This window comes from Macrobrachium nipponense, chromosome 11 (assembly GCF_015104395.2).
Source record: "Macrobrachium nipponense isolate FS-2020 chromosome 11, ASM1510439v2, whole genome shotgun sequence".
In the NCBI taxonomy this organism is placed as follows: domain Eukaryota; kingdom Metazoa; phylum Arthropoda; class Malacostraca; order Decapoda; family Palaemonidae; genus Macrobrachium; species Macrobrachium nipponense.
Genome location: NC_061087.1, coordinates 64,636,778 through 64,664,277, shown reverse-complemented (window position 1 = coordinate 64,664,277; position 27,500 = coordinate 64,636,778).

Genomic DNA, 27,500 nt, shown 5'->3' with positions numbered 1-27,500 from the left:
TAAAGGGAAGGAATAAGAAACTTCTTGAGAAGATCCGGTTTTTAGCTTTTATCAGAATGATGTTCGGAAATGTTGATGGATAGCGATTTCTTTTGCGTCATCGGCAAAGAAAGTCATATCATCATATCTGGTGTATATTCCAAAATGCCATTCCACTTACGGAAATTTCTCCTCTATCCCAGACAAAAGAAATTAAATCATTTATACTGTATACCTCACATCACAGCATATGAAAACAATAAATAAGGTAAACACCATAGATGATACAAATTTCCTTACATTGCACGTATGACACAAAGATTAAATGGCTCTGAAATATTGCTATTTTATTATCTGTAATCAACAAATTGATAGATTTATTTCAATTAAACATGGACTTCATATTTTTAGTAGATTTCATTCCCATTGTATTAAGACAAAAATTACATTGCAGTTACTAAAAAGAGATGCCAGTAAGAGTTTTGCAAAAAAAAAAAAAAAAAAAAAAAAAAAAAAATCTGCTTCAACGAATTTGAATATTTCAGTAATCAACAACTTTTTTTTATAATATTGCCTTCATTACTGTTCATATCATGAAGGAGGTGCAGCAATTTTTGTTCATTGAAATACCGATTTGTTATTTAATTCTTGGAAAATGTTATCTTTAAATTTTACCTTTCAAATTAATCGATCGATTTCTACAAGGCCAAATCTACAAGTGGAGAGCAAAATTTATCTACTTCTGATTACAGGAAAGTTAGCAACTGATTTTGTGACACTTGTGAATTAAGAATTCCATTTGCTTATAAATGTTCAAATCCATGAATACTTTTGGAATGATGGAGAAAATTTCATCAAGACCTAAGAAATACGGGTCAAATGAGCGGAAGAGGAATTATAGGAGGTATGACGCGTGATGACTTAATGGAGATTTTGAAATCCACTTGAGGAAAATCTAAGTACATATTTTAAAAAGCATAATAGTTTTTTTTTTTTTTTTTTTTTTTTTTTTTTTTTTTTTTTTTTTTTTTTTTTTTACAATGAGACACTTTTAAAGAGGAATGGGAGGATAACTGAGATTCCTTCCTAGATTTAGTAATGTGGACATCATAAACTGTAAGTGTAAACAGTACTGAAACCCTAGTTTTTCAATATCTGACACCTATGTATTTAGTTATTCCCTGTAAAATAACGGAATCTTAAATATTTAATGCTCTAGTGTGTTCCCATAATGCACGTCATAAGCAGTTAATAGAGCAAATCAGATCTTTATCACATCCGAAGAGATATCAAAAGAAACATAAAATGATTGAGTTCAGAGTCAAATATCTTGAGAGAATCTAGAAAATGTGTAGAACACTAGTTAGCCACAATCGCGTTGCTTTTATCTACTTAGGACAGTAACGTTTATGCAAAAAAGGGGCCGCCCATAGATACTGACGTAAGGGATTCAATTGACTTTATGCTAGTTTAACGGAAAAATCTTCTCTGTCTCACAGAAATATCGAACACCATAAGCCAGCAAGACTAACACAAAGAAATTGAGCTATTGGCATTGCTCTAAGTAGTTCTAACCACAATGGAAATTGAGAAGTATCATATATTATTAATGGGAGTTCACTTTGTTTCAAAGGCCAAATATCCGATTCTAAGATTAGAAAAACTGATAAAAAGACGTTAGCGAGTCATAGAAACTAGACAAGGTGTACAAGATATTTTTTAACCTATGTGAATGCGAAATTTTGTATATATAGAGCTCCTGGGTAGGCAGGTTTGTGTAAAGGTTAAATGATATGCAATGCCTCAAAATTCATACGCGTAGCATTCCAGATGCCGGAATGAAAATTGAATTAGATTAGAGGTAAACTCCTTCCCTTCATGTAATCAAGTTTCGGTGGAATTTCCAGATGAATTGTTTCTTTTCAGACGAATGGAAAAAAAGGGACTTCAAAAATTTTTTTTTCGGTGATTTTTTTTTTTTTTTTTTTTTTTTTTTTTTTTTGTTACACAGAAAGAAACATAGGAAAGACAGGCAGACAGAGAATTTGACTATCGATCAGAAACAATTTAGATATTTCCTATGTTTTATGTTTAAGAAAAGTATTGCATAATACATATTTTCTCATTCTCATGTACTGAATACGGAATATTTGTACTATCTATATTATTAATCAAGAAATTCATGTCTTTACAAGATACTTCAACATATTTACTATATTCAAAACTGAACTTAAATATTACATTTAATGAGGCCCGAGGGAATTGAAATTAGAGAATTTTACACACTGAAAACAAATTCTCACGTTTATATAGTAAAACATGCACATTTATAATGATTATGAGTGCAATGTGCATGAAACTTTGTTATTTTCCCTTTATATTTCGAAAATTAGTAACTCGTTGAGTGCACGAAATGTGTTTGTAACGCTCAAATAATTATAATATTAATGATAATATGGGAGCCGTGGAAGATTGGTTAAGCAACATTGGAGCTGGTCAGTCACTGAAGGGGTGACCTCTCTCCTCGGCGTTCATCCTTTGGGAAAGATCTTTACTAAAATTTCTCCAGTCTACTCAGCTGTAAATGAGTACCTATTCCTGATGGAGTAGGGCCCAGGTTTGGGTTAAATAGCATAACTCAATATTAATGGAAAGAAATGAAAGCTTAAATGACAATAGCGTCAATGGAAGCTCTGGCAACAGAGAAGCTATGTCCAACATCTAGGTATACAGCCATAGCCACAGTGATCTCCCGGGGGCCATGATATAGCCCAATGAGTAGGGAGGACAGTCAGGTACTTGGAGGTCGTCATGCAGCATCTGACCAGCACAACGACGATAACCATCAACTTTGGGCTACAGAGGTAGACTAGAAGAAGAAAAAAATAGGGAAATATGAAGATCCTACATCAGAAGAAACATGACAGAAAGAGAATACAGAAAAAGACCGGTCAACATCTGGAATGAAAGAAATAACTCCCATCAAACAGAATAGAGTAAGAAACATAGACATAAAGAACTGGTTCTCCACAATAGAGAGAGAGAGAGAGGAGAGAGAGAGGAGAGAGAGAGAGAGAGAGAGAGAGAGAGAGAGGAACTAAAACGAGAAACAACACTCAACATCAAAGGCTAAGAAGACAAACTAATAGAAGTTACCACCAAAGACGGCAGGAATGATGAGCTACCAAACAACGACAGACGAGGAAATACCGAAGACGTAACAGAGAGTCCAGAATGGGTGGTAAAGGTCAAATGATGGATGAAGCCAAATATAGAAAGAACAAAGATCCCCTCCATGAAAGCCCACAACGCAGACACTAAGGGAGAAAATAAGTGAAGTTAATGAAATTACGAGACTAATACACACCAACCCCGTGAATCACTGAAACAAATAACCTGACATGCAGGAGCAAGACCAGTAGTTCTCATGGGAATACAAACACCAACACCACCATTGCAACCAACCCAGCAGAAACCAAAACAGCTACTGCCTTGGAAAAGGCGTCTGGAAAAACAAATTATGGTGATGAATTCTGACTTGAGTAAACTGAAAGAGATGGCAGAAAAGAGGCTAGAGGCAAGAAAACAAGGGAAGAACTGAACGAGAAATTCAAAGTACTGGAAAAGGGGCAAAACAACTCAATAGGAGATATAAAACAGAGGGTTAAAGCCAAAGCACATAAGGTCCAACGGTATCTGAACAGGGATAAAGGATATCAATAGAGCAAAATTTTTGGAACCAACCAGAAAAGACTATGCAGCCAACTAAGAGGGGAAGACAACCAGCAGTAAATTCCTGAAGCCAAACCAACTAAGAGACTCTAGAAAAACATATGGAGCAATCCAGTATTGTACAACAAACATGCAACATGGATCCAGGAAGTCAAGGCAGCAGAAATGGGGAGAAAAAACAAAGATTCGCCGAGATTGTGACAGACACAGTTAAACCCTAACTGACGACCTAAGGTCCCGATAAAGTCCATAATAATGGGTCAAAAACTTTAGTGCCCTACAACCATATATAGCAGAAAAATTCCTGCGTTGTATCACAAACCACCATGTGCCAAAATGGCTGACCTGTAGTACAGAAAGACAAGAAAGAGGGAATTATAGCAAGTAACTACAGTCCTGTCACCTGCCTACCAATAATGTAGAAGTTACTGACAGGTATCATCAGTGAAAGGCTATACAACTACCTGGAGAACTCAAACACTATTCCCCACCAAGGGGGACAAAAGACTATCTCCTGAGAGAAAAAATGGTAATAATGAAGAGTAGCAAGAGAAGGAGAACCATGGCATGGATAAACTACATAACAAGGAAGCCTTTGACATGATACTGCCTGAAAATATATTGGGCAGAGGGAATCACCATCAACTTCCTAAAAGATACAGTGCCAAACTGGAATACAGTACTTACAAAATCTGGGATAAGACTAGCAGAAGTTAACATCAGGAGAGGAATTTTTCAAGGCAACTCACTGTCTCTACTCTACCACCCTTTGTAGTTAATCATGATTCCCATGTCAAAAGTACGGTAGAAGATTGATGATGAGTACCAACTCAAGAAAGGAGGCAACGGAATTAACCATCTGATATTCATGGATGAACATCAGATTCTTAATTCAAGGATACAGATACCCCTAATCCAGATTGTAAGGATTGTATCTTGAGACCTCAGGATGGAGTCTGGAATAGAAACATGAGCCTTGGTAAACATACAAGGAGGCAAAGTGACAAGGACTGAAGGGATAAAGCTACACGGCAGAAATAGCATCAAACATATAGATGGGACAGAATACAAATACCTGGGAATAATAGGAGAGGAAATAAAATGCCAAGAGATGAAGGATAATGTTGGAAAACAATATATGCAGGGACGACTTAGGTGATACTCAAGTCAAAACTCAACACTGGAAACATGATGAAAGCCATAACCATATGAGTAGTGCTAGTAATAAAATATATACAGCACGTGAGTAGTGGAGTAGATGGATGCTGAACTCAGCAGCATAGACAAGAAAACTAGGAAATACATGACAATACACAAAGCACTACAAAGTGGATTGCATCAACATCGAGATCACAGCACTGGGGTAATACCTAAAAACCAGTGAAGATGAGTGGTTAAGGAGCGCATTGGATGAAGGGCTGATGAAAATAGATGAAGTCCTAGAAATATGCAGAGACAGGAAAATGAAAAATAGAACAGAAGAACGGTACAACCAACTAATATATGGACAGTACATAAGACAAACTAAAGAACTGGCCAGCTATAGAAAAATGGCAATGGATACAGAAAGGAGAACTCTAGAAAGAAACATGGGGAATGCTAACAGCATCACAAAATCCCCTGGGACTATATTATCAGAATAGATAGGGTGATACATGCCAATAGACCAGACTTGATGCTGAAAATAGAAATAAAAATGATATGGGATATGCCAATGGAAATTATACCCATAATCATAAAAACACTGCGCACAAACTCTAGATCACTGAAAAGAAAACTGGAAAAACTAGATGTGAAATAACTCCAGGACTCTTCAAAAGAGAGTGCTATTAGAAACAGCACACATAGAGAGAAAAGTGATGCACTCCTAAGGAAGCAGCATTCAACCCGGAACCCCACACCGTAAATACCACCCAGTCAAATAGGATGAATGAGGTAAAATAAAAATAAAAACTATAATAAAAAGAATGGTGATGATAATTACAGAGTATCAGTTGAGCTCATCGGTTCTGTTTGCCAAACAAAAGCTGAGGAATTACAAAGAGAAACAGTCTACTAAATAAGTACTAGCCAAATAATCATACCTTTATAGAACAGCACAATGATATTAATCAATAATATTCTAATGTTTTTACCAGAACTCCTACATTCTTGAACAGATGTAAATACATGTGTTCCCAGTATTCTTACAAAGCTAAACACATAAATCAAACGACAGAAGATATTTGTCTGATCTTGGGAAAGGCCATTTAACCTAATATGTAATGAAATGCGCTTGACAGTTTTCTGTTAGCTTGATCTGTAGGTACATTAGTGTGTGGGATTTTATTCTGTTGTTCCGGCATTCAAATAAGGCTAGACACCTCTTACCAAAAGGAGACTCAGCTGCCCTTTTCAATGCGTCCATGATTCACCAATTTCTTACAGACTCCCTACTCTTAGTTCACTTGAGACCATTAATCAAAAACAAGCTAAAGGATGCAGCTGACCCTGGCAATTACCGGCCGATTGAAATCACAACGATCGTGTCAAAGACACTTGAGTCCGATGTTCTAGTGAGACTTCTCCCCTTTCTACACACCACTGATAAACAGTTCGGATTTAAAGCAAACCACTCAGCCGACATCTGCATCTAAATACTGAAAGAATTGCTGATCTGTTGCCTATAACCAGCCTCTCCTGTTTTCCTAAGATTTGTGGACGTGAGAAAAGCATTTGGCAGAGTAAACTACCTGAAGCTCTTCCAGAAGCTGCATAAAAGAGGCACACCCCTTTATCTAATTGTCATTTTATATTTCTGGTTCTCCACACAACACTTCTGTGTCAAATGGGGTAACGTATTATCGCACACCTTCGGCTTCCTAAACAGGCTTCGGCATTCTCTCTCCATACCTGTTTAATATGTACACAGATGCCTTGAATGTCAAACTGAACTCTCTCTCAATCGGATGCACTGTCAATGAAACAACTATAAACAACTTGCCGCCAATATGCAGAAGAATTTTATATCCTATACAACGAAAATAAGATGCAGTGCATGTCGCTGAACGCTAAGTAAATTGCAGAACCACAAATTTTCACCATCGGCTGGAATTCGTGCACAAATATCCGTATTTGGGTCACATTATCACGTACGACCTAAAAGATACGGCAGACATAGAACAGAGGCGTCGTAAACTATGTGCAACTGGCAACATTGTTGCAAGGAGGTTTGCCTTCTGTCACCAAGACTTGAAACTGCTGCTCATTCGCTCGTATTGCTACAGCATCTATGGGTGTTCGCTGTAGACGAACTACACCAGGGAGACTATGAGACGTATCACAGTTGTTCATAAAGACATTTTGAGACGCCTCACAAACACTCCTCGCTACCATTTCGCCACACAGATGTTCACAGAAAACCACCTGGACAATTTCAAAATCATTGTGAGGCGAACAATGTCCAGTCTGATCACCTGACTGGGAAACAGTAGCAATTCGCTCATACAAAGCATCCTAAGTAGTGAGGCAAGATCTAAATTGTTGGGAAGATAGGAAAATGACTTTATCTCTGTTTTTGCAAAATGTCATCTGCAGAATCTGTCACTATTATTGTATTGCTATGATTTTTGCCATTACTGGTATTTTCCTTTTTTCATTATTACTGTGATTATAATCATTGTAGTTTTTACATTCTATTTTTAAGTATTCTCAATCTTAGTACGGCTATGACCATTACTTTACTACCTTCTTTTATACTAGCTCAGTAAATATGGATATTGGCGATTAATCTTTGGTTTTCTTTTTTTATCATGTTATCTTATGTATCTAGACTGTATGTTATTGTCTATACTTTGTATATTCCATGTATATGTCCTTGAGCTGAAAATAAAGATTTGTAAATGACCTCTTCGATGTCTTAACAGTTGTATTCAACTTTGACATTGTCTGCTCTGCTGTCTACCATCCCCCTACTTCCTCCACCGAGAATAACAATGCGTTTGTCTCTAATTACTTATCCTTCTTGAGAGATTTACTTGCTAAGTACAAGAAAGTGATGGTATTCGGTAATTATGATATCAACTTGTTGAATATGGGTAAATTTAGTTATACTGATAATTTCATTAATGCTATATTTGAAATTGGCTTTACGCCATTGGTCACAATACTCACTAAAATAAAAACAGATAGCGTCTTAACAAAGTTCAGCCTGTTGGACCATATTTGGATTTCTAATATTAATAATATCCCTTATGAAATTGCAGACCATTAAATTGTTATGGCTTCATTTAAGCCATTTGCTATACAACTTATAGGTAGGGTTGCTCAGGTGACGAGATCGTTTGGCAAAGGACACTGGCGACTTTTAGATTTCTTGTGTCTAAGTTTAATCCTGGTGTGCTTTTTGTTCTTCGTGATAGTTTCGATACTGTGTATGATTCTTACTTTACTTGCGCTTTTAAACTTTATGAGAGCTCATTTCCTCTTTAAAAATCCTTGCCCAAACTAATCGAGCCAGCTCCATGGATGACACCTATTCTGAAATCTTGTATTCCTAAAAAGTCCAAGTTATATAAATTGTACTTGAAAGGTAAGATTGAGAAATTGGCTTATACTCAATATAGAAATATGCTTACAAAAGCAATTAGACTGGCCAAACGAGTATATTATTATAGTAAATTTAAAGATGCTGGTAATGATACTTTGAAACTGTGGTTAATAATTAATAATCTTATAAAAACAAAAAAACTACCAGCCTGGAATATATTCAGACGCCTAATGGGACCTTGACTGGCTTGGATTTGGTCAACTATGTCAATATTCTTTTTATAAATGCTGCTGCCTCCGATGTGGGTAATTTGGAACCACCGCCTGTAACTACTTACCTTACCCCTCCAATAATGACAACATGTTACTGAAGTCCAACTGATAATTTTGAGGTGCATATTTTATTAGAAGGTTAAAACATAGAGGTAATAAAATTTGTGACATAACAACGTTAATATTGAAGGATAGCTGTAATGTATTTGCTTCCCATTATGCAATGTTCTATAATATGTCCATTATGCAGCCTGAACTTCCTAGTCGACTTAAGGTTGCTAGAGTTACTCCTGTATATAAGTCTGGATTAGAAAGCATCATTGATAATTATAGACCCATATCAGTTTTACCTGTGGCTCCAAAAATCTTTGAAAGATTAACTCTAGACAGGATGAACAGCTTCATTGAAAAGTACTTTGTTCTTGATAATTCTCAATATGGATTCCGCTATAATAAAAGTACTACACACAAAACACATAAATAATGTCTCACTTAATGTCAGCCGTATAATTGGAATAATTATTAGTGCTTGTGATTTCTTGTCGACTGACATATTGCTTAAACTATCTTATGCTTTAGTGCTCCCCTACTTGAATAAACACCTCTTAATATGGGGCTCTGCACCTGTTACTGTGCTTAAGAGTTAAAGATATGTGTCAACAACTTGCTAAGAATAATCTAGAAGTCAGATATGAGGATGGAAGACTGGTGATAGGCACGTCGGAACTTTATACACGTTTACAGATACTAAACATAAGTACCTTGTATAAACTAAGCGTATTCAAATTCTTGAGGAAACTGCTTATGGGTGAGCTGCCTTACTTTTATGATCTCTTGTTATGCCCCAACTTAAGTTCCCATGAATATGCTACGAGGGGCCTTGGTTATCATACACCTTCCATACGTACAGAGGTTGAAAGGAGATTCCTCCACTATCAGCTGATTGGGCTAAACAATGAAATCGATAGAAAACTTTTAGAAGACTCCTTTTATGTTTATCTCAGAAATTAAAAAAAAAAAAAATGTTACTTGCGAAACCGTAGGTATTTTAAGTAGCGCTGAACTGTGCCTTTTAAATCCTCCTTTTAGTTACCCAAGTATTTTTTGTTACGAGTTGAATCATTCTTGGAACACAAGCTTGACCTGCGTCTCATTTTATTGGTTCTTGTATAAATGCTTTTTTTGTGTAGCAAGCTCTACTTTCTTCTTTTGTATTTTAATGTGCTACTTAATATTACAATCCTTTCAAAATGGGTTTGACCCATGTGTTTCTATGTGTGTGTTTTAGGTTGTAAAGTCTGCATATCTTTTATGTAAAATTATTAAAACTTGCCTTATGTTATCGCCATATAAGCATTAAATCGCTTCGGCGAATTTTCTTCTAATTTTATGAATTTATATCAGATAAGGACAAACAAATATATTATACTATACTATGCTATACTATCCTATTATTATTACGATAACTTTGCTGTCTTTTCTTCCCTACATTCAAGATGGAGATGTGCAGTAATTTTACCATTATTCGTTAGAAAAGTGAAAAGCTTCTTTCTGTGCTCTATAGAAATAGGTTATAAATATTCTATTAGTTTGGATGATACTACAAACATTTGGAAACCTCTGAAAAAAGATCAATATTTAATTATACGATCAATGGATATACCTCTTTTATTTATGTTCTCAATCAGAAATAGAACGTATTTGTGCCGTTGTAAGCTTTTTATTGAAAAATTAATGATTGGGTAAAATATGATTCTTTACTTATAATAGAAGAGTTCAAATAATTATGCTTGTTTTATAATGTTACTACAACACAGTTTTACACATTTGTATTCGGAATGTAGAAATTTGAGTTTTCGAATGAATGAATTAATCAAATTTAGGCTACAAACCAATCACTGGGGAACTTTATGCCATTCAAAGCTGGGTACAAAGAAAGAAAGAGTTGGAGTGGTGGTAGTACAGCAAGATAAATGTATTAAAAAAGCTAATGGGATATAGTACAATGCTGTTAAACTGAAACTCAAAGAAAGATCCACTGTTACACTAAAGAAATATAATTGGACAGTTAGATAAAAAAAAGAGTGGGCGGGAGAATGAAGTAAAGCCAAAGGTTTAAAAGGTGAATGCAACTAGGGGCTAAACGTACGCTTGAAAACCTATTTTGTAATACTAGTGTTGTTGGAAAGTGACTAATTGGCATCACGAGGAGAAAATTGGTTGAAGAAGCATCTGAGTATGAGCAAGCTCACTTCAAAACTTACACTTAAATTTGAGTATAAAGCAAAATTCATTGAGAATTGGAATAAGATTTCACATAGGCAGCTTTTATAACAGGCAGCTTTCTAAATTTATCTGGAGCATAAACCGGGGACATGAGAGTGCTGTGTAATAATCATATGACTTAAGAGCCTTATTTTAAAACATTGGAACATTAGAAGACACCCTTTCTTATATTTTGCGTGTTCAAAATATAAGTGAACGGTTTTAAACTGGAAATCTTAAGCGATTGTTAAAGAAAGTCCATTTGAAAATTAACAAAGATCAAATGGTGAGAACATAATTTTCTGGAGTTGAGAATGTGAATCTGTGGAAGGTTTAGCACGACGGCTGTATCTAGCATTCAGTGATGAAAAATAGGAAATAATTGAACTGACTACACCGAATGCCGTAAAATAGGTGATAAATGTTAATACTACATCCGTATATAAAGAACCTTACCACTTTCTAATATGTCAAATAATAAAAGCAAGAGAAAACGTTAGGTGTTTGGTAAATAATATTTTTATAGTGTATGACCTCAATTCCCACTAAGAAATCCGTCCTCTCAGAGGATGGCTCTTTGAACTTTTTACACTACTTACAAGGCCATGATCCAAATCCTCTTAATTGGTAATGCGCTTCACCTGGCCTTTGTTGTATCTGTTCTGGTTTCCTTCTTTTCCTGAAGTTTTTTTATTTTTTTATATGATATGTTCTTTAATTGCAGACTTCCTTTACCAGCTTACACTACATACTTGTTTAATGATACGGGGTAATGATAAATGACAATACTATTAGTATGTTAACATGATAATATTACTCACTCAAGTTTTCTACATTTTAGAACAAGTTTTAAATTATACAAGAGTTTAGCGCTTTGTTATACCATACAAAAGAGCCGTTAACTTGAGCAAATAATAATGTATAGTTGCAGTAATTACAGAACCATATCTGGGCATTCATTTGAATAAATAACAGATTTATCTGAGATTCTTAGAGCTAAGTAGCTAAGTTAGGAAAAACGAAATAATTTTCAGCTATAATTAAATGTGCAAATAGAAAAGGAGAGTTAAGGATTGTATTATAGTAACTAAAAATATAAGAATAAAACAAATATAATTTAATTATTATCAAATGTATTCATGTCTAATTCAAAAGAAAATATCGAGCATGTTAGAAATTTTGTTGTGAGAGTCACTAATGGTAAAGAAGTAACGCCTGATGAAACAGTTTAAAGCTTTGTCCATTTTCTGATGGGATTCTTATAAAATAATAATTCCAAGTCACTTAGCGATTAATTGTATTTTGTTTTCTGAATAAAAAAGCATGAATAATAATTCAAAATGACGACGTTATAAAAGTCAATATTTTCTTATTGAAATCCCATATGGCAGTTGCTAGTTACAAGGATCGTTAATCTAAAATAAGACCATGAATTTTTTCCACTCTGATTCCCCTGCTACTTGAATAACAACTCTCCAATTTCCTTTTTTATTCACTCTTAACGGATGAAATGAAATGAAGTGTTAAATTACTGCAGACTTGCATATCATTCATGCAACTTAGTTCTTCCTCTCTCACTCCATTTTCATCCTTAAATAAAAATGTAATGAAACTAATTATTCAGTTTTCGACCCTAGAAAATATATATATTTAAAAAAAATCAGCCCCCACTTATTTTCGGGACTACATCCCTTTTTAGGACCCCAAGCTCTGTCAAAGATAAGAAGTGGCGTGATGAATCCTGGAAATTATATCAAAATTATTTATATGTATAAAATATTTTCATTATAAACAATTTCAAAAATAATGATCATCCTTCCCTGTTACTGAATTTCGCACATAAATGTCTGTCACAACATGAGTTATGAACCTCTCATTCATTTAGTTTAAAACCTACATGTATTCAGATACAAGTTGGTCATAAACCCGTATATCCATCCCTGAAAATATGAAAATGTAAAAAATTTTGGTTACAATTAGTATATGATGAAGTTTTTTTTTTTATGAAATGTTTAGTCCTTTCTTTAGTAAACTGATTTAATCAAAGTAAATCCTTACTTCAGCCAAAAATTCAGTCTGATAAGAGCAATACCAAACACAATATAAATTGTATCTTGACATAGAATAAGCCTTTATGACGAAGAAAAGGTTGAAATAAACCAAAAATATTAAACACTAGATTTTTCCTAGGTTCCTAAAAATAAGAACCATTTATTGTCACTATAAAAGATATTTGTCAATAAAAAACTAGCAGTCTTCATGCAATTTAATTTTTCTATCTCGTAAGAATACGCCAAATTTTGAGAAAAGGTTTTGGATGGAAGAAATGGGTGAAAGGTTAAACCATTTTCATTTTCTGTCAACTTGCAACTTGTGAATGTTTGATGGTTTTAATGTATATTGACATTTCAATAAAAACTCATGGAACTATGATCTGAGACCTAATCTTTGCACTAGCTTTTTTATTATGAAAATATTGGTTGAGAAATTTTAAAAAGATTTATGATGATTAGATTATGTAATATTACTACTTGACATTTGGCACAATTGATGTTTCAAGGGTTAATGGGAAATGTGCAGATGGACTCCAAGACTTCATGAGCCTTGTATGGTACCGCAGTTGAGTTCATTGTTTATGTTATAACTAATAATTCGAATTTGATAAGAAAGTCAAAATACAGAAATGTTTCTATTGACAAAAATCGGCTGTTAGCATTTAAACTTGATTCTATCAAACTTATTATGAAATTTGATATTCTACGGAAAGTTTTTGCTTGATCAGCAGATTATATTACTTTGCGTTTCTTGTGGAAGACATTACCTGATTGTTAACTGTCTTCAAGTAAAGGGAGAGAGTGATTAGATGTTAAGTCACAGTCAAATGGATGCTTTAACTGAAAGTCTATTAGGACTTAGAGGCCCAGTTCTTATAATACTATTAAACATTATATATCTGTTTATCCTACAGATTTGATAATACGTTTAGTATCACTATTACTTCATGACTGACGGAGGATTTGGTGTTCCTGGTGCCTTTCAGATGGCAAATTATGGGAAATTACACACACACACAGATATATATATATATATATATATATATATATATATATATATATATATATATATATATATATATATATATATATATATTATATATATATATCTGTGATATATATATATATATATATATATATATATATATATATATATATATATATATGTGTGTGTGTGTGTGTGTGTGTGTGTGTGTGTGTGTGTTTGCGTAATTTCCCATAATTTTTCCATCTGAATATTTGTTTTGCTGGAGTTCAGCTTCATAACCCACAAACTACACCATCACTAATCCGCTCCATGTCACGATTGAGGCTAAGGGCAGCTTCTTTTTTCATAAATCGAGACTTTACTATGCCCACAAGTGCTACATCATCGGCATACTGACCAATTTTGTTTTCCAGACCAACATCCATAACAAGTGCATACACTAAAAATAACAGTGAACTAAGCTCATTACCTTGTGGAACTCCAGAAACAATAGGTCTAGGTTTGATAAAGATCCTATCACGAGTTGCTGGCTACCAGTACAAAAATCATATCCACCTACCCAAAGAATCAGAAAGATTAGAATAGAAAGTGGCATGTATTTACTGCAGTCTGCAGACATATCATTCTTCGGAACAGGTACCGTATTGCTGATCTTGCACCTGGATGCAAAGATACTATTTAGACCTAAAACTATTGGATTCTACTAATCATGGAGACGACACTCAAGAAACCTTAAAAAAGGTTGGAAGAAACCATAAGGATCTTCTCCACCCTAGCTTTTAAAAGATTATAAAACATCTTCTTGACATCCCTCGAGCAAAAGGCAAATTTTTCATAGAATAAATTCAGGAGTACAAGTATCAGGGAGAGGGACATCCTCAGCTGATTTCTTAACTTCAAAAACTCAATGAAGCACTTTACCCTTTTCCTTAAGGCCTGGCCCAAGGAAAGATGTGCAGTGGGAGTAAGCAATTCTTTTAACTTTTCTCTTTAAAGGATTACTATAATTTCTCGAAGCTAAATTGTGTTTGCAGCTCGGCGAGAATCAACAATTATGTGTAGTATTATTTTCATGTGATGCCTTTCTCTCCACAGACACACGCGCGCAAAGAGGTAGGTTTTTTTCCTTTATCTCTGAGATTTTATAGTAGGAGGAAAAGAGGGGTAAAAGAAATACATTATTCTCCAATGACTTCATTTGTGCATTCGGTTAGATCATGGTTAAAGGTAAAATAAACAACAAATCCAAAGTTCTCTGCAAAAAATGATTTAAATATATGTTTTATAAAATAAATATATTTCAAGAATACTACTATGAGATTCAGGGACTCTGTAACATGGTTTTTTGGACTTTGCTCCTTATCAAAGAATTGGATGTAGCTGAAAGTTGACATATGTATATTTTACAACCAACACAAATTTTGTCAGCATTATCAATAACCTAAACCCGATAGTTTTAATTTTTATAGAGTAAAAATTATCTAGCTGATGCCATGGCCAATGATTACAAGCCAAGAGTCGAAAAACATTCATTACGTAAGCAAGGTAAACACCGTTTTACGAAATGTTGCCTAGCCCATCCACCAGACAGAAACTCATTCACCTTGTCCCATCAGCTCTGAAACCCATAGCAGTCAAGAATGGCTAACAGGATTTGGAATTGTCCCCGTGGTTGCAAAACTGCATTTGTCTTACGACTTACAACTTTATACAGTCAAGAGAAAGCCCATGGCCATACTTACTATAGCCTGAATAGGTAATTATTCCGTTTCTAGTTTAAATCCAATAATTTAATGGTTCTGATTTGTATCTTTAGCGTAAATAAAAAAACGTGATTATTAAACTACTTGTAATGTCATTCGGGATTTTGAACATTTCTATTAATTATTTACTATGCCACCAAGAGAGAGAGAAAGAGGGAGATTGTATGTAAACAGTCTTTATATAACTATTTTTTTAAAATAAGATTTTTATCCAAAGTAAATACAACCTTATATGTGCTAAAATCTCCAGCAGACCAACGGATCATCCGATATAATTATTTTTCTTCTTCTTTAGGCCATACGACCGTGATGGATATAAAGACTTTATGAATGGTGGAACGATACATAGAAGTGGGTGGGGTATCTGTGCTAGCGTAGTAATACTACTGTAGCAGTAGTGTCACAACAGTAGTAATACCAGTAATATACATGAATTAAACGTTCAGGCCAACTGCTGGGATCCTTGAGGATCATTTAGCACTTTTTACAATTACTCGAGAAATGAGTTTTTATAGCCAGAAGTTAAATTTTCTAATCCAACAATGCCAATGATAACCTTCAGTGTTATCCTGAATTATAACGAGGCCAAAGTGGGTGGAGCCTCATGAAATAATCATTCTGACGATAATAATTGGTGAAGGTTTAAAGCCCAAATACGGTATCTGCTATTCCCTACATCTTGTCAATCTGATTGTGACCTATAAAGTAGACTTTAATTTCTTAGGACACTTATTTTGGGAGTTAGACTAATAATCGAAGTGTTTTTGTATTTAACATATTTTGTTGGTTTGTTCATTATGATAATTATCAGTGGAGAGGTTTCAGAGTTCATAAAGGTGTACTGCTTTGCTTGTATTTAAATTTTTATGTCATTGTTTCCAGAGGTCTAGCCTTCGTTAGGTATAGCCAATCATCCATCGAGAAAGAGGGAAGAAATGCTGTCATAAGTTACGCTATAAGTGCGGTCGAAACCTTTTCTCTGAGTAAGTTGGCCCGTCTTAAAAAAAAGTCACTTTTACATTATAAGCATCAAATTTATTCATCCTACGTAATGCAGAATACAGCCAAAATTTATGTGTAGATATAATGTGTAGTCTGAATAAGCGCTATATTTATGAAATGCATAGATAAAAACTTATTGCGAAAAAACCGTGTTACAGAGGCCCTGAATCTCATAGTAGGTTTAATCCAAAGCAGAATTGCATCACAATAAAATCACACTTGTACCAGATGGAAGTCATGCAGACGTCATCAACATGAAACATGCTGTATGCATGAAGGTTAGTCAATGTCAACTTGCAATCTCGTTTGCTCAGCTTAGAGGAACTCAAATGAAATCCCAGAATTCGGCTGATGAGCATTTGCATCACAGACATGAAGTTTTCAACTGACAAGGAAACTACCGCCTGCAGCAAGCATCATCCCTTGAGGTAAATTAATTGGACTTACATCTCAACATTTCTCTTTCCGGCAGGTTTTCCTTGAATTACTTCCAGCCATCCAAGGGGAGAGGACGAAATTAATTCCGAGTGCTGCAATGTTTTTTCAAGAGTTTATCATGTTCCATTTACGGTTGTAATTTTTTTTCATTTTACGAATAAATGTTTCAACTACATGATGCCTCAAAATTTAAATAACGTTTACCGTTTATATATATATATAATATATATATATATATATATATATATATATATATATATATATATATATATATATATATATATATATATATATATATATATCGAGCTACAATGTCCTTTAATATCTAATTCGCTCTACCTCGGAATTAATATATTTTCATATATGCTTAACCGAAGGGGAATTTTTTCTCGATAATAGATTTGCCTGGACCAGGGCGCGAACCTATGGATCCTTTCAAACCCAGGAACGTCAGTGAAGCTTTACCTACTACACCACCCCGCGAGAGGCTAAAAAGTTCATGTCGCCTCTCACCCTCATATACCTTTCGCGCGCAGGTAATTAGTGGTTTTGGAGACAACATCAACCCACCTCGACTCCGGTAGTGTTTGTAGTGCTTTTGACAGCACGTAGCCAATCTATAAGTCATATCACATTTCCGTGATTCATATACATATGTATATGAATCACGGAAATGTGATATGACTTATATATATATATTATATATATATATATATATATATAGTATATATATATTATATTATATATAATATATATATATATATATATTGTATGTATCTATATATATATATATATATATATATATAATACTATATATATATATAGATACTAATATATATATATATATATATATATATATATATATATATTATATATATACAATACATATATATTTATATATATATATAATATAATATATATATATCTATCTATATATATATATATATCTATATATATATTATACGGGTACTATGCTATATATATGTATCTATATATATATATATATATATATATATATATATATATATATATATATATATATATATATATATATATATATATATATATGACATCTTGTAAAGTGTGTATAATATGTTCAGATTCCATATTAATATTAGCTCAGGGTTAATATGTTCACATAATGTTTGTTCAGATTTCACAAAATCATAATTTAAAGTAAAGAAAGATGCAGAGAGAAAAGAGAGATGTATATGTCAACACATTAGCGTATGAGTTCTTCGTGTTGGATCAGAACTTTTTCATCTTTGTCAAGAAATCACATGGAGATTGCATCATCTTCGATAAGACCATTCTGGTATTTCTTCTGACCGAAACGTTTGACTTGCGTATGTGTTCCTTCATTTCAGTTTAGCAATTAGAGATTCTTTTGTTTTGAAACTTTATTATTGCTGATAACTTAACTCTTATATCACTCAATTTTTCAAAAGTGAATTTGTTGGCTTGTCAGTAAGTCCTTTAATTAACATGTGGAAAATTGTCACTCACGGAAATGAGGACACTCGATGCTTCAATCATATTGAAATAATCATACCTTTCATTTTAAGAGTCTGTTAGTGTCTGAAATCATGTAATAAAAAAGGTTATTTATAGTTGTAATCCCGCTTTTTCTATATCTATCGTTTTGAAAGAGAGTTTTTAAAATTAAAGCAGTCTCGTCTAATATACCTGAGCCCAGCCATTATGGGACAAGATACCCTGTTTGTTCAGTAGTCCCATAGAAGAGAGACACAATCTAAGACTAATAACCATGTGGTAAAGAGATCTAAAGGTCTCTCTCTCTCTCTCTCTCTCTCTCTCTCTCTCTCTCTCTCTCTCTCATATGAGAGATATTTAATTGTAACATAAAGGTTTTGAACTTAATTTAATTTCTTAATAGCATAGTACACATTTGTGGAATCTGAACAGACCTTGTAAAAGTGTGTAACACGCGCCTCATTTGTAAAAGTATGTTCAACTAAACACACTGTAACAGGCTTTTAAGAGCTGGTACTAAGGTAATGTGTTGGTACAAGTTTTAAGGGCACTTAAAATCATGTTCACAATGGTTAGGTAAAACTATTAAATTTTTACACATTGCAACCTTTTTATGTTTTAAAATTGAAGATAAAATCAAGCGTTTTCTTAGGTATCTGAAGAAGGAAACTGTTATTAATGAAACTATTTACCAAGAACTGTTTTCCACAGGCTCCTCATTTGGTGTCCTTCATGGCGTACCGAAAATTCAGAAACCTGACTTCCAATTAGACCTATCCTTCCTTCTTATAAAACACCAAATTACAAATTAGCCAAATTTCTTGTACCCATGTTGGAACATCTAACTAAGAATAAGTACACAGTAATAAAAAATTCTCCGACAAGATTCTGATTTATTCATGGCCAGTCTCGACGTAGTCATTATTTACTAATATCCCTGTTGGAGAAACTATTTAATTGATCCTTAACAAGATGTTTCCGGTTCCTGATTCTACTTTTGATCATTTTAATCGCGCGCATTTTAAATCTTTACTTGAACTCGCAGTGCAGGACACTGCTTTCAGTTGTATTGGTAAATTATTTAAACAAGTAGCGGGCATGGCCATGGGTTCTCCTCTTGGCCCTACATTTGCCAATATCTTCATGTGCTCCTTTGAGGAACAAATGCTCGATAATTGCCCATTAAGATTCTACCCCCTTTTTTTATTCCAGGTTTGTTGACGATATGTTCGGTCTCTTTACTGTTTTTCACATCCGTGTTTACTGTTTCTCACATCCGCGTCTTATCTAGCACACGTATCGATGACCTGAAGTAACCTTTCCTTGCCGGTTTACCTCATCTCTCTGCAATTCAGTCATCTGCGCACCCACCATCTCGTCACTGCGATTGGGTAAGTTTTCGACTTGTGTCTCATATCAGTATCTTCAGGAATTCACTGTTTCCACCTGTCTCCGAAAACCAAGCGCTAAGGTTATCAACCCCATTTGTTTTAATATATATCCCTTATACATCTGTCCAGTGCCTTAACATATCTACTAATCAAGGACTTTGTTTATTCTGGAGTTCAGCTTCATACCCCATTGACTATATTTGCAAGTATTGCATCATCGGCACACTGAATAATGGTGCTTTCAAGACCAATAAACACATCATTTGTATTTAATAAATGTAACAGCAGAACAAGAGTACTGCCTTGTGGAACACTAAACATAGTACGTCTTCAGTTCACCTATAAGGAAATCTTGAAGTAATCATCAATATATCCTCCCACTCCAAGACTCTGAAAGTTAAGAATGAGTGCATTGCAATTTACTAAATCGAAAGTAGCACTAGAATCTGTTTGAATTACATTACACTTGACTATTATTATTATTAATATTAATATTCAGAAGATAAACCCTATTCAAATGGCACAAGCCCATAAGGGCAATTTACTTGAAATTCAAACTACCAAAAGAATATAGTGTTAGAGAGCAGTAACAGAGGGTAATAGGAAATACAGTCAGAAGGGATCAATTATTAGAAAAGACAAAGGAAATGAACAAATTAAATAATAAATTGATTAAACATAAGTAAATTATTAAATATATTAAGAAATGTTGTAAGTGGTAATGCATTGCATATTGGCTTGAACTTTTGAGGCTCAAAGTGCTCAAAATCTTCAGGAAGCTTGTTCCACAGTCTCTGTGGGAAATGAGGGACCTCAAGAAATGAGAAGTTTGACAGTAAGGAACATTTACTGCATATTAGTTCTGCTGATCAGCAGATCTAGTAACTCTCGGCAAAAATAGAGGATCAGGGATCAATCATGAATGTGAAAGATTAATCAAAATACAATGTATGAAAAGTTGGCTAACAAGAGACCACCCGTCGATGGTCTAATTCATAACTGCTAATACTAGGAAACAGAAACTTACCACCATGAACCACTGACTAAAAGAGATAAATCTCTGGCAGAAGCATATCTCCGCACAAGGGAACAGTATTTTAGTAAAGGATGGACAAGACCTAAAATAATTTACATTGATTTTATCACCTAACTATTGTGCCATATTTGCTGACACTTTCATTAGATGTATTTCAAAAGTAAGGTGTGGGTTCAAAATTACAGCAAGTATAGTTGAAGAATCACAGTCATTCAGCAAAGTCCCATCCATGTCGAGAGGATGGCATGGAAAATCAATACGAGATCTACTAATAAATAGTGTTTTGTTTTACTGGAGTTCAGTCTCATACCCAACTTATCTGCTACATTTTAATGATTAACACTAAGGACAGTTTCAATTCGCATATGTGGAGACTTTACAAAATCCATTAGTGTTGCATCATAGGCACAATGAACAATCTTGATTTTCAAGGTCAATAACTATGTTACCTGTATAGACTGAAAAACACCAGAGCAAGGACACGACCCTGTGGAACTCCAAAAATAATAGGTCTTGATTAAGTAATGTAAAATACATTGCTGAGAAAGAACTTAAAGGCAGAGAGAAAGAGAAGGCAGGAGTGCAAGCCTCAAGAGAAGGCTGTTATTCACAACTTGAAAATGTTTTAGCTAGCTAATTTTTTATTGTCCTAAGTGGCCGTTTAGTATTTGTGATGAAGGGTCAGGTGTCTGCTGTAGTGAGATAATTAGTAACCAGGTACTTGATCAGTCTGTGCCCCAAGAATAAACGGTTTCCCAGACCTAGGATTAAAAGAGTCTCTTGCTCTAACAAGTACAATTGGTAAGACCGGTAACCAGATGCTTGGTACTTAGGGTTAACGAGTATTCATGGTGCCCAGACCTGGAACCTTTGGCCACTTCCCCCCAAGTATTCAGACCCAGATACTCTTCGGCACTTCATCACAAGTATTCATGGTGCCCAGAGACCCGGGTGGAAAACAAATCACATAATCACTCTAGCTTATACTGTTGGTGTTAGGAATATATATTGTTAGGAGAGTGACTATATATCTGTTTTTGCTTTTTATTGTAAGAATAGTTATTTGTAAGAAAATGGCTCCGTTTGATGCTCAGGAATTTTTAGCACCCTCATCCATCCAAGTGATTATCTGAAACTACTCTGACTGAGGCACAGTGGAGTGCTCTAGCAGTAGCATGTGGTGGTCATGTGTCTAGCAGCATGATAAAAGCAGAAATCCAATTCATTGCCATGCAAGCATTGATAGGCTGTGGTAGAATAACTGATGAAGATGAGTTAGAATTGGCTCAAGAGTTGTTGAATGTAGCTCACGCTGATCTTACAAATAAGCAAGTAGAGAAAAAAAAGATAAAAGTGATGCAGAGTTACAACACAGACGCATAGAGGCAGAAGAAGTTTGATTAAGCTGAAAATGCAAGCTGAAAGGGTAAGAGTAGACAGGTAAAAACAAGAAAGAAGAGAAAGAGAAGAAGGAAAAGCAGCAGAAGAAGAAAGGCCAATGAAAAAAGAGGAAAGAGAAATTGCAAGACATGGAAGAGAGATGGAATTGATAAGCGTTAGATCCACATTACCTGCAACACCGTCTAACCTTAACCAAGGTAATCAAGACCCTGCATTTGATGTAGTAAGAGTGCAGAATTTAATCTCTAAGTTTACTGAAGAGGCTCCAGATGAGTTCTTTGATCAATTTGAGAAAGTGGCTTCAGGTATGGGATGGCTAGAAGATAAATGGTCAGTTGCGCTACAAAGTGTCTTGATTGGTAAAGGGAGAAGTTCTTAAAGGCTATAGGGAGCTCAAACATAATGTGCTACAAGTATACCAGATGACCTCAGTGTACTACAATGAAAGATTCAGAAATTTAAGAAAGGATGAAAAGGTAACTTTCTTGGATTACTCTTATAAAGTGAGAAGGTGTTTTAAAGATAGTTGCAGGCAGCTAAAGTTACAACTTTTGAAAATTTAGAAGTTAGTTGTTTTGGAGCAATATTTTAGAGGTATTCCTAAGCATATAAGAGCCTATTTGAATAAGAGAAAGGTTAAAAAAAATTTACTAAGCTGCTGCACTGAGTGAGGACTACAATATAATTAGTAACAGGTGCAATTGCAATGTCAAGTACCAGAATCAACTATGCACAGGTCTTGAGTCTCATCCAGGTTTCAGGAGCAATTTTATAAATGGGAAACGTAGAAGTAATAATACTCCTCAGCAAGTTAATGTGAAATCCTCATCTAATTTAGCAAGACAGGAGTGTTATCTGAATCATCAGCAGTCAAAGTCTGTTGTTCAAATAGTAAGAGGTGACCAGGTGAGACAGACTGTTAAGAACAATGTGGGAAAGAATCAGACTACAGGGAAGCCTAAAACTAAACAAGCTGAGTGTTTATCAACCAGTGGAAATGTAACTTCAAAAAGTGAGTGGCTGAGTAGTTTGGAGGCTTTTAAGCCATATATCTATGAAGGTATGCTGTCAACTCAAGAGGAGAATATGCAAGTTACAGTCAAGATTTTACATGATACAGGGAACAACCATAGTGTGGTGTTATGTGGTGCTCACCCAATGTTGGAGAAGAATCTCACTTGAAATTCAATTATTTTGAAGGGTGTAGGAGGAGATGAAATAACTCCTATATGCCTCTTACACCTGTCCTGTGAATTGGTGACAAGGTATGTTGATTTTGCTGTGAAGGATTCACTGGTTGTAGAAGGCGTATATGTTCTGTTGGGAAATGAAGTTGGTGGCGTTCCATTTGTTCCTTGTTCTTTTAGTGACAGACAAACAATTAAGAATTAGTCCTGTGGTAGAGTTAGAGAAGAATAACCCCCACCTGCTCCCTAGTTGTGTAACTACAAGGAGTATGAGGGGGACTACGAAAGATGATGAAGTAACTGAGGATAGGCATGACCAAGAAGGATCAAATGAAGGATCTGTGAACTTAGAATAATTGCTCCCATAGTGCTGACCAAGCAGAGATTTCCCAAGAAGATGAAGAAGAATCTGTTGTTCCTGAAGAGACTGAGTAGACCAAGTGTTCCTGAAGATGTTGAACTAAAGTAGCTGATTTAGCAGATATTGAAAGTTCAACACTTAAAGTTGGAGAGGTGACAAGAGAAAAGCTGATGGACTTGCAAAAGAGGGATGCATCATTAGCTGATTTGTTCTTCAGAGTTGTTGATCAGGAAGAGATACAACAAACTCCCACCTGATGAGAAAGTATAGACCTTCAGACATACCAGAAATGCAGAATGGGGCGAACATCAGCAGATTTTGATTCTATGTCCATTGAGGAAGGAAGTGGTAGCAGTAGCTAAAAAATCTGGACATATGGGAATTAGAAAGACTGTAGAGAAGATAATGAGATATTTTTTTCTGCCCTGGACTTCAAAAAGATGCTAGCAGGTTCTGTCGGGAGTGTCAGAACTGCCAGAAGGCTGGAAAACCAAATGAAACCATTCTGAAAGCTCCCCTTACAACGTATAGAAGTTAGAGGAGAACCCTTTAGCAAGGTTGGACCGCTTCCAAAAACAAAGAAGGGAAATGAATGTCTGTTGACATTAATGTGTCCTGTTACCAGATATCCTGAGGCAATCCCTGTTAGAAACATATCTGCAAGGATAGGTGCTGAGAAACTAGTGGAGTTTTTCTCAAAGTTGGGGATACTAGAAATATTACAAAGTGATAGAGGAACAAACTATACTTCCAAATTGTTCCAGGATGTGATGAACTTGTTAGGGGTAAAAAAAAAGTTATCAACTTCTAATCATCCAGAAACTGAAGGTGCCTTGGAAAGGAGGAGAATATGATGCTGGTTTATCCTTAATGTTATTTGAAGTTAGGAATGCTTTTCAAGAAAGCATGAGATGAAGTGAGAGGAAGACTGAAGATTCTTGCAGTAAATTTGGAAAAAAATCAAGAGGAAATCCAAGGATAGTATGTGAAGAACTTAAGAAAAGGGTTGGAAGAGATCAGAAAATCCTCTTTAGAAAATCTGTAAATGAGTCAAGAGAAAATGAAAATGAAATATGATGCTAAGACTAAGCTAAGAAGTTTTAGTGTTGGTCAACAAGTGTTAGTGTTTCGGCCAGTCTAGAGATTTTCCCCTACCAATAAATTTTAAGGCCCCTACAGGATAATTGAGAAGCCAAGTAATAGAATTTATGTGATTTAAACACCAGAAAGGAGTAAACGACAGTGGAAGATACATGTGAACCTCTTAAAAACTTGCTTCTCAGTAACTAGAAATGAAACTGTGTCAATAATACAGACAACTATGAATTGTGAGCTGAAAGCAAGATGAATAATTCTTCAATTTTGGAAAATTTTACTTCTTAATGTTGAACAAGGTAAGATATTGGGTGGAGTGCTTAGAAGCTTCACAGAGATTTTTGCAGATGTACCGAGACGTACTAATCTGACCAAGCATGGAATCAAGATTCAAGAAGATGGAAAACCATTTAAGCAAAGAGCTTATCGCTTATCACCTTATCATCGAGATGTTTTGAAAAAAGAAGTTGAGTTTTTTTTGCCACTTGGATTAGCAGAACCCAGTTCGAGTCACTACTGTTCTCCATTAGTGTTAGTGAAGAAACCTGATGGCTCCTTTAGGATGTGTACTGATTATAGGAAATTGAATTCCATTAGTGTGGCTGACAATTATACCTTGCCTCTTATAGATCAGTTACTTGATAATATTGGGCAAGCTAAGTTTGTTTCCAAGATAGACTTATTAAAAGGATATTATCAGGTACCCTTACATGAAAATGCTAAGTTGCCGTCAGCTTTTATTACTCCTTTTGGATTGTATCAGTACACTGTTCTACCATTTGGTCTGATGAATGCACCTGCAATATTTCAATGGATGATGGATCCACTGCTAGAATCTATGGAAGGAGTAGGTGTATACCTTGATGATCAAGTCATATACTCTACAACATGGGAAGAACATCTGCAGATCCTGAAGAAAGTATTCAAGAAACTACAAGAGACAGGACTAACAGTCAACCTAGAGAAGAGTGAGTTTGGAAAGGCTACTGTTCAGTATCCATAAGGCTACAAGTTGATTCTTCTGAATGTGGAATTGGAACTGTTCTACTTCAAGAAGATGAAAATAACCTTCTACACCCTGTGTTTTTTTGTCTTCGGAACTGAAAAAAGCATCAGAAAATCTATGCAACTATTGAAAAGGAAACTCTAGCCTTAATCACAGCATTAAAAAAGGTTGATGTGTATGTGAACAGACCTAATAATAAAGAAGTTTTGGTGTTGTCTGATCACAATCCCTCGTCTTTTATACAGCGGCTGAAAAATCACAATCAAAGACTAACCAGGTAGTCTTTGTGCTTGCAACAGTATAATTCAAAAGTTGAGCACATAACTGGTAAGAACAATGTAGTTGCCGATTATTTATCCTTTTGTGAATCATTGGATTCAACCCTGGGATAATTAATCCTCTGGTGGAAGGAATCTTATAATGTAAGTTTCATAATGCAATTATGGTTTTGGTAATACAATTAATTCCCCTCAGAAACTGTGTATAATGTTGTGAAATGTATACGTTTGTGTTCAGATTCCCCTATTTAAAGATCATATATTTAAGTAATGTGTAATTCATTGCTGAGAAGTAACTTAAAAGCAGAGAGAAAGAGAAGATAGGAGCTTAAGCCGCAAGAGAAGGTTGTTTTTCACAAATTGAAAATGCTTTAGCCAGCTAATTTTTTTATTGTCGTAAATGGTCCCGTGACGAAAACAAGTAGGCACCTTCCAAATACGGCATCAGAATCCTTTGGGAATCTTCCATATAACTGTATCATTTCATGTTTATTTGCAGTAATTAAAGATTCTATTGCTAGGAAACCATTTAATATCGATAATAGATTAACTCTTATATCTTTCAATTTGCCAAAAGAGGACTTATTGTCTCATAATTAGTTAACTGTGGATTGGAAAATTCCATGACACCACTGAGACGACGTAATATGTTTTCATCTTGAACTCGTTGCTCAACCAAGGGGCCCATTCACACTCATACTCATATTTAAGCATATAGAATTTTCATTCGACTCTGAGATCTTGTGCCTCAAGGGGACCAATATGTGTGTGTGTGTGTGTGTCTCTCTCTCCCTCTCTTGCTAGCACACATAACTCCTGTTTTAGTATAAATTGGTCATTCGATTATACTACCTCTGTATAATCTCTTAGTAACATATGTGTTGTTTGTGGAATCTGAACATAGTATTAATATTATTATTTTTGTGAAGGAGCCCACGGAAGTGTTGAAGATTGTAACAGGCCTTTTCGTTTGAGTAAAAAGTTGCAACTGGTTAGAAATAAATTTACAAACATATTGAAGTACACTTCGAGGTTTTTATTTTACAGTGCTTGGATAAAATTATTATTTTCTGTATGCATTTTTCTTTTGTTTTGTTCTTTTACCATGTCCATTTTATATTTTTAATGTTTGTACTGTCAATGCTTTTATTGCTTTTAGTATTATTGTGTTCTTGCATTTTCTTCATTTTGTTTAATGAGTTTGAATAATTTGTGATTGTATAATTGTTT